The sequence below is a fragment of the Corvus cornix genome, chromosome 1A (genome assembly GCF_000738735.6).
Source record: "Corvus cornix cornix isolate S_Up_H32 chromosome 1A, ASM73873v5, whole genome shotgun sequence".
Taxonomy (NCBI): Eukaryota; Metazoa; Chordata; class Aves; order Passeriformes; family Corvidae; genus Corvus; species Corvus cornix.
In genome coordinates, this window is record NC_047057.1 from 64,580,447 (window position 1) to 64,588,882 (window position 8,436).

Consider the following 8,436-nt stretch of genomic DNA (forward strand, 5'->3'; position numbering starts at 1 on the left):
TGTGTGGAATATTGATTTATTTTCTCAATTCCCATAGCACTGCCCACAAGTACAGTAGCATACCCCCAGAAAAGGTAACTATCTGCCCTCTAAATTACGGCAGCACTAGCATCCTGTTGGTGAATTCCCCTCACTCTGCTGGATAACTATGGTTCTGTGGCCCATGGAAGGTCCAGCCCAGGCTGCTAGTGCACCCCTTGCCTGCAAAGATTTCCTTTTTATAATTCTTACAAAATTGACAGGAGAGTTCTGAAGGGTTCAGAGTGGAGGTCTGTCCCTCCCAGTATTCCACTCTTTACTGTAGCCTTGGTTACTTGAGGACAGGGCAGAGAAAGCAGAGAAGATAAAGGACTCCTGACACATCCTCCCAGCCTCCAGCTGTCACTGGTAGGAATGAACACCCTTCACAGGGTAGCTGCCAAAGAGCAGTGCCGTTCTGTAAATCCAGAGTGGGTCCAGAATGACAGAGTCACAAAGCCTGAAAGACAGGACAAACAGCCCAACTCTGCTTGCTCAGACCCCATCTGAGCAGATTTCAGGAGCATTTTGCCTAAGAACCAAGGATTTTACCTCTTTTCAGTTGAGGATCTCAAGTACTTTCTTCCTATTCTTTATTTTCTTCTCGACTAGCTCTGACAAAGTCAGTACCTGGTGAATAGTTGGTCCCATCCACTCCCTCTGGGCCAGTCCTGAGTTTGTAAACTTCTGTCATGTATTCTCAATTATTTCTTTACCCAACTTTTTCATTTCTTGCACAGAACTGGCTCCAGACCAGCCTCTCCTCGGAGCAGCTAGGGCATGGCCAAACATCCTCGAGTCCAGGCTATCAGAGGCATTTCACACTCAAGGCATCCTAAAAGCGTTGTGAACACTTTGAACCCAGGTGTTAAAGCAGACAATGGAAGATAGTGTGCAGGTGTCAGCTATCCTTCCTCATACTTCTGTTTCAAAATCTCCAGCTCCCTGCTGTCTGTTGGCAAGAGACATCCCTAGTCACAGCCCCCTCAGAGGATTATCTTTTTTCTTCTGCTTTCAGAGCAAATGTGGCACACTTGGGTTCCTGTGCATGCCTGGAGTCTGAAAGTGCTGCAGCAGTGGAAGTCAATAGAACAAGAGCAGCAGGTACCACAGGGTGTAATGAACAGGGCTGAGTGTCTCCCTTTGCCATCAGCAGGGAGCAGAAGAACACGTGTGTTGAAGCCCCAAGCTTACATCCTCTGAAGAGAATTTCTGCTGGCAATGCAGGAGTGGGGAATCCCTTTTGTTGAGAAATATCTGACTTGTCTGGTAAAAAACTTCCTTCATCCTCCTCCTCTGAAACACAAAGTAGGGTTGGAAGAACCCTCACTGACCACAGGAACACATCCAGTATGTATTTCACAAATTCAGAAATCCCCATTAAATAAGGATCTGATATTTCTCATTAAAGCCACTAGCAAAAAACTCCCATGAATTAGGAGATGAGAGGACCTTGAAACTGAGACAAGACCAGTATTTTCTGTGTGGTTCATATTCTGGGCTGGTTGTTTCTCCCTGAAACATCACCATATGCTTAGTTTTTCTTTGCCATTTAATTGCCTCTAACACAGTAAAATCAGATCTAGGATAAGCAGACCAGTTCAATTTTTCAACATTAATTTTAACTTTGGGTTGGAGATTGAAACAAAACACTTGTCCTTTTGGTTAGTAGTTTTATTAAAGAGAAGGAACTGAATAGAATGAGCCCTGAAGTCACAGAGGACCACAGGGTCATGTTCACCCACCTCCTGCTAGGTCTGAGTCCAGAGGCAGCCAGGACACTTGTTTCTTCAAGTCTACTGTGTTTCCCCACCTTCAAAAGGTTTTTAACCACGGAAGGTGGCCAGGAAAAGGCCAGGATTGCCATGACACAACAGCTAGGGACACAATGTCACCAGGCTGAAAGAGCTGGTAGCTCTGCACTGATATCATGGGCATAACCAGCCCTGCAACCATGAGTGAAGTCTGGTGGCTGGGTCTCTTAAACCACCTTTCCACATCAGCAAAACCCCAATCACACTTGCAGCAGAGTGAGCATGGCTCACTCTTTTAGCCCAAACTACACTGGTTAAAACACAAGAGCAAGGAGAAATCTTTCTCACTCCTTCCATCACTTTAGGACAGGCAATGGGTGGGTTTGGTAGCACCAACACCAGGTACCTCCTGGTTTGCCAAGGCCCCAGAGACAGGAGGAAGATCATGGATTATCTAAGCAAGAAATGGAAAATTCTGTAGGATTTGCCTGATCAATACAGACACAAAACAAACAGAATAAAATCCCAGATCACAAACACATCTCAACCCCCTCTGCAAAGAAGTTCTGGGAGAAAGCACTCCTGCATCTCTTGCCCATCCACCCCTTAGTTTTAAATGTTTCCTGTGTAAGAACATGATACAGTGCTGACCATGAAACATTTTTTTTCCCATTAAGCAGACACACATTCAGTAGAGATTCCATCACTGCTGTTTATATTTGGTATTAAGTGGCTTGCCCTTGGGAAATCTTATTACAAATTGTCAAATTATGTCCCTTCCTTTTAATTTCAGCAGAAAGTTGGATTTTTGGTTAAGTATATTTTAAAAATTTCCAGCTGAGGGGCTGGGGCTAGTGAGAAGCAGAGACTCACATCACTTGTACCTATTTTTCCATCAGCCTTACAGAGGTGATACCAAAGTGGCTATCACCAATAATTGGATTTAAGGGTTTCCATACGCCCACTTAAGAATCCCCAGAGTTTTTCAGTCTCCTCAACTCAACCCATTTAAATTCAGGTTTAACTGACATTGATTTAGGAGTTGGTTTTCCAAGGTGTTGAACACACGCCATCAATTGCAGCTGAAATTCTGAGTGCTCAGCCCTTCTCAATATCAGATCCTTCCTGTTTAAAAGAACAAAAAGCAGATTTGAAGTTTATTAAAGCCAGACCCATAGGCTCAAATGAAGGGTTATTAACTCCCTAAGTGATCCTGTAAGTTAATATGTCTTTATTAGTTGGCTCTTTTCAACTTAGCAAGTGTTGTGGAATAGCCCATTATAAATTACAGAAGCTTTACTTGAACTGGCTTCTAGTAAAACATAACAGACCTACTGGAAAATTGTTGCATAAATGTCACCTCCCAATGACCAGTCTGGACTAAACCACAGATTTTTTTCTACACTACTGCTAACGCACACAAAGTCTTTCATTTGTTTCATGAAAATGGTCCCTGGATAAAATTCAGGAGTGACAAAGACAGCAGTAATTCCTTTGTGTGCAGCATCTCAACCATTTTACACCAGCTCTTGATTTGGTCTTACATTTGCAGGGGAATAGAAAAAGAAAAAAGTATTACATCACCAAAAAATTAAATTTGCTCTTGTCTCATGGCTGGCCAGACACAAGCTTTTTCTCTGCATGCACCAGTAAAAGGAAGAGATGCTTTTGTTTACATGGTTTGGGGAAGAGGGACTGATCAAAGACTTGAATTTTTTTGATGCCATGTAGAATTAGGCAGCAGAGGCCACATATGGATGGATATAATTAGCCACCTTATTTCCAAAGGCACTACAGCTCTTCAGCCCTGGAGATTTACTGTCTCCACTTCTACACATACTCCACAGAGCCTCTCCCCATATTGATCCAAATACAGGAAGGAAAATTATTAAGAAATATCCAGAGTTAGCAAGATTTCAGACTAGTTACCAGGAAGCTGTAAATGCAGCAGGAGTAGCCCTCATTAACTCACTGCTGGGAGCTGATCTGCCCTCTGCCTTTCTGCAGACTCTGAAACAGCTCTTGCCACACTACTGACTTGGTCTTTCACACTGTTTCAGGGCACCTTTGTCAGAATCTTCATTCTTGGGGTTTTATGGGGTTTTTTCCTGTAAGAAGAGGGATGCTGGGGATGTGGCCCTCAGCACAACTGCATCCTCAAAAGATCACTTCCTGCACGTTGATCCTGTTAACTGCCCAAAGAAATTCCTAACCAGTTAACAAATCATGGGAGACTTGTCTTTAAGGGAAACATTTAATGAGAAGCAACTCAAGTTCCATTTTTTCTTTGAAGGCCAAAAGAGGAGTTTGCAGGGGGCCAGGTTTCCAAATGTCACCTATCCAGGACAAACAACTGCTGCCAAGCTCTGGCCCCCACACCTTGGTTCTTTCCTGTAGCCTGATCACTGCAGTGCAAACATTACTAGCTAAGCTTTCCCTGTCCCTCGCTACAGTAAAATTGTGTCCTCAAAGGCTCTCAGTGCTCCTTGGAAAGCTCCTGACAGCAGAAACAGAACTGGAGTGCACCAGTGTTGATCCTCCACTTTACTCTTACCACCTCCATGTAGATCTTCCAATCAAGTGTGGCAGAAAAATGGCATACAGAGAAGAAATTAGCACTTAGAAGCATCCCCGTCAATCCCTGCACTTCTCTCCATCCTTTCTAATTAACTTGAAATTGCTACTTCATAAAATTCTCAATGATATCTGAAAACAGTTATATGCTAGTAAAAGACAGAGAAAAGGAAGTTTTAGAGTAATAAAGAAAATAATTTTAATCCATGCTAACAGGTGGTATTTAAAGTTACAGCTGGTGGCAGTATTTAGGAGAGATCAAGGATAAACTGTATTAGTAACAGGCACATTTGTTTTGTTTCTATGCCCTATTTCATGCAAAGGAGACAACTGAGAAAAAAAATGCAAGGTGAATGCAAGCAATCACAAGAGGCCATTCATCACTCTGCCTACATTTTTTTATTAATACATTCACAGAACTGCAACTGTGCTCATTCCACAGGTAGCTCAGGGCAGAGAGATTAAAACAGCCAACCTTTATAATTGTTCTCCAGCTATCAGTCAACCTTTTTTATCTGCCAGCATGTGCAGACAATATCAGCTGCATTAACAATGCCACTCATTTAGTGGCACTGGATTGAAATGATGACAACATTAAGTGGCCACTGAAAAAAAAATAGGAAAAAAAAAAAAAGATTACATAAATCCAAAAAGCTGAAACAGTTAATTGGCTGTTCCTCAAACACCCACAGCAAGCAACATTGGCTCCACTGGTGTAGCAGTAATTAAAAAGCTAATTACTATTTTATTGCAGAAAGTGAGAAACCCTAAGAATAAAGTAATGAGAATGCAGCTTGCTGAAGTGAGAATGGTAACGCTGTTCTCACCAAGAGACCCCCACAGCACCATCACCTTGGGAAGGTTTGCACACAGACTTGTCACAAGAGTAATTAGCTAATTAGAAAGCTAGAAGATACCTCCTTCCCCTTTCACTATCTGAGATCCCAGATATGATTCTAGCTTTAAATGGAAAACTAACACTACTACTGTATTACTTTGATGAAATCTTTTTTTGGGTTATGTTCATGAGATAAATAACTTTGGGCCAAAATTTTTTAAATGAATCCCTCCCTTAACTCCACAGACTGTTTCAGATATGTAAACCTAAACTGAGCTTGCCCTTTTGTTTGGAACTACTGCTGAAAATGCTGGGCAACCTAGAATTGTACAGAAATACAAGTAACAGAATCATCTAAATTCCAGTGTTTCAAGTGAAAGAAGAATTACACTTTGGGCTTTGCAGAACTGTTTCAATGCATGCCCAGCATCTACTGCACAACTGCTGTCTGCTAATGCTGTCACCTTCTTCCTGGTCATACAGCTCATCAGAATGCCTGAGCAAGCACTGCTTGTGCTGGGCTGAGAAACAAGAAGGTCCTGAGCTACAGAAGGTGATGCTGTTATTAAGGACAGTGCAGAAGGGGTATTTACACTGATGTCACAGAGCTTGAAATGCAGAAGGGGTGGGTTGGTGGGTGTGGTACACATGTGCGGAGGCAGAAACAGCAGAGTAACTCATGGTTACTCATACACAGTCCTCTAGAAAGGGAAACCTTGACAGCTTTTGAAAGTAGCTGCCAGGCCACTTGAGAAAGAAAGGAGATTCACAGAAAGCCTTTTTCTGTACCAAAGAAGGAATGCATTCCAAAAAGGAGATTTCAAAGGGGAGAGGAAAGAAAAAGCCCAGAAATGCAAACTGGAAAACACTGACCTAGCAACATGGCCAGCTCTGTGTTTGATAGGGAGCAGGAAAGGACTGTTCTTACATCAGCAGGCACTCAGAGCATGCCACATAAAGACGGTGAAGTAGGAGGACACTGCTGGAATGCACTGCCACAAGAACACCCAGCACTGCTGTTGGCAGCACTGTCAAACTTGATCAAAATGTATTCTGTCATGAAAGTTGTCACAAGAAAGAAGGTATGGGAATAAGTCACCCTTCATGGGCTATTTCTATTCACACTGAACAGCCTGTCTCATGAAAACACACATTTTATAATCCACTTGTAGTCTTTTATTCACACATTTATTTCATCAGCTGCAGCATAGTTAGGAATATCACCAATACCCACCCAAACATACAGAGATCACACACAAGAATTCCTTGAAGCAGCAGTTAGTGTCAGTAATGTTGATTAAGCCATTTGTAAGACACAGGCTGACACATAAAAAAGCAGAGTTAATCTTGTACTAGTTATGGAAGCAAAACTCCTGCCTCCCAAGTGCTTTTTATGGAGGGAAAAAAAACCAAACTGAAAAGCAGTTTAGGGCTTTTAGTTTATTTTTTTCATGAAGGGCTGCTGAAAATCATTAGCTGACCAATGACAGCATTTTCTAGTTGCAATTTAAAGATTGTTCAGAGCCCCATCCAACCTGATCTTGAACACCTCCAGGGACGGGGCATCCACAGCTTCTCTGGGAAATCTGTTACAGGGTTCACAGTAAAGAATTTTTTCTTAATACCCGATCTAAACCTTCTCTCTCAGTCTGAAGCCATTCCCCCTTGTCCTGCCACTCCAGGCCCTTGTCAGCAGTCCCTCTCCACCTTTCCTGCAGGTTCCCCTCAGGCACTGGAAGGCCATGACAGATCACATACAAAAATCTGTACATCCCATAAATACAGCATCAGTTGCATTTTAGTCCACTGATGTGCTATTCAGTGTGGGATACCTCAGATTTTACTGTGGATTAGAAGCTTATGTTTTCTCATACAAATTCACAATGGAGTCATGTAAGAAATTCAGTTATTGACATAATTTATGGAGGAATTAATGCTCAGTGGCACAAAGAGCAGGAACTCACTGGTATTCTGCCCTGCTTACCTCCAACAGGGATTTCTACATCAGCCCATCCTCTGTCACCCATGCTGTAACTCTTGAGCGATGAGGAGGACTATGGTCCTTACTTCAGATTTTTCTGCATTTTGACACTAGTCTCAAGCATTTGCTTCTTTTATTAACAGGAATTTTATAGGTAATTATAGAGATCATGATTTCTTGGAAAGTAGCAAATGCATCCATGATCCCAAACCTTCTCCAGCTCTTCAGGAAAAACTAGATTCATTATTGATGTAGATTAATCTTCACCCTAAAATGTAAAAGGGAAAGAAATGGAAAAACAAACAGTCACAGGCACTCTCAAAGTTGGCCAGATTTCAGCTGTCAAGAAAGAGAAAAGTTTTTTAAATTTATCTAATACATTAAAAAAAACCCAATTCAAGTTAAGATAGTATTTGAAAAGAACTTAACAGGATACTGATTCTTTGACAAACATTAATTATCAGATTATGAAAGCAGACTGTGATTAGTTTCTTTTTCTTTTCCACATAATTACAAATGTTCTCAGTTAAGTGATGAGTCAATTAAATGTATCCACTGCAGGATTCTGTGCATGCAGCACATATGCAGCATATAAAGAGACAAGATTTCCTGCATGTTTTTCTTACGAAGCTGCCACTATCTGGTCCATCCTTGGGTTACATTCCCCAAAAGGATTGGTGTAACTGTACAGTGCTTAGTCCACCATCATCCACTGAGTTCAGCCTTACTACACTTAACCCTACCAGCAGTTCTAGTGTTGGTGTAAACACCAAATAGTACAGACAGCATTTTTTAAACACTTATTTCCAAGACTTTAAAGACTTATTTCATATTTCCAAGAGAAACCCACCTTTAGCTGGGTAAATGGCTCTGGCGGAGCATTAGATTTCCATGGCAAGTGGGAAAATGAGGCATTTCCAGGCTCATTTCCTTCCTTCAGCCCTTGTGAGAGAGAACCAACTGTGCTCACTCACTGGACGAGAAACATGTGAAAGGCTGTACCCAGCCTACACACAAAGAGAGGGTAAGACTATACCACCCTCCATTATTCAGGGAACTAGATGAGACTCCTGGCCAGAGGACTTGGCTGTATCACTTCTAGGAGCCACCCCAACAAGGATGAAGAGTATAAGCATTAGAGCAGCAAACAAGCACAAACCACAAACACTTGCTGGTTTTCAAGGGGAACTGCTAAACTTCAAGCTCCAAAATAAAGGACTCCCAGAAATCCAGCTAAGGCCAAAAAATGGTACACAGCACAATCTGCTGTG